Source organism: Aptenodytes forsteri, unplaced genomic scaffold, assembly GCF_000699145.1.
Source record: "Aptenodytes forsteri isolate BGI_AS27 unplaced genomic scaffold, ASM69914v1 Scaffold553, whole genome shotgun sequence".
In the NCBI taxonomy this organism is placed as follows: domain Eukaryota; kingdom Metazoa; phylum Chordata; class Aves; order Sphenisciformes; family Spheniscidae; genus Aptenodytes; species Aptenodytes forsteri.
In genome coordinates this window covers 15380-16449 of record NW_008796203.1, presented here as the reverse complement: position 1 = coordinate 16449, position 1070 = coordinate 15380, and the positions used below count along the sequence as shown (strand labels likewise).

At 59.0% G+C, this 1070-nt stretch overlaps 1 protein-coding gene across 1 annotated transcript in view; it reads right to left on the bottom strand.

Annotated features, from left to right (window-relative positions):
- The window catches only part of LOC103906313 (zinc finger BED domain-containing protein 1-like), a 5275-nt gene that overhangs the window by 1863 nt on the left and 2342 nt on the right, over window positions 1-1070 (bottom strand). The window lies entirely within an intron of this gene.

Sequence of the window (1070 nt, the reverse complement as noted above, 5' to 3'; positions counted from 1 at the left end):
AAAAAAAAAAAAAAAAAAAGTGGGTTGTTGCAGCACTGAGCGATCTTAATTATATACGTGTGTTAAGATGCTGACCTCTGCTTTGTAAAGAGTTGCTACGATTATAGCTCATACCCCAGAGGAAAATCCAGCGGTGATTTCAAGTTTCGGTTGATGTACCTGGTGGGTGTTTTCACGTGAGGACGGGACGCCTCGCTATCCCTGCCCCTTTGGTTTGGCCAGCCCGGGAAGCCGGCCTGTCCCGGGCGACGTTAGCTCCACAGAGCCCGCACGTCCTCCGAGCTGCCCTCCTCTTGCACGGTGCGCCGTGGTCAAGTAACGTGGTACTTGTGGATGAATTAATTGTGTTGGCACACCCCTGTCTTGTATCCACGTGGGCCGCCGCCGGGCCTGTGGTTGTGCTGGCAGCTCAGCAGCCGTCCGAGCCCCTTCTTAACTCCCAGCTTGCCCGCAGTCGGCGCTGTTGACGTGTGAAAAACACTCGGGCGCGGGCTGGGCCTGAGTTCAGAGAGCTTGAGAACGCGCTTGGGGCTTTAGGCCTGGCCCAGGCTCTCGGGCCTGCGCCCCGGGTGGGTCTGGTGTGAGTAGGGATGAGCGGAGGTCTCGAGCCGAGAGCAGATGCGTTGAGCCCGAGGAATAAAGCTGGGCCTGCAAGGCTGCGTGGTGGACGAGAAAGCGAGTGCTGGAAGGCGGCGCGTTCACACCTCCTCCTGAGCTCACTCTTCACTGCCGATGTTGCCAAAGCGATTACAAAAACGCGTAGGCAGGAGTCCCCGGCCGGCGGCTGCTGCCGTAGTCGGGTAGCCGCGGTGGGGCTGTTGGGCTGGCGTCTGGAAACCCCGCAGGTCAACTAAACGCCCGCTGACCCACGGAAGGGCTCCGCGTGCCCGCCTCCCCGCGTGTTAGTGCAGATTTCTGTTCCGAGTCTCGTTACTGTTTCTCATCGATTCTAAAAAGTCAAAATTTTGATGCAAGAACAGAATTTGGTCCAGGTTCTCCGGCGCCAGGACGGCTCGCCGATGCTCCAGGGAGCTTTCGCCAGCGGCGAAGGCCTGGTCGGGGAGCACGGC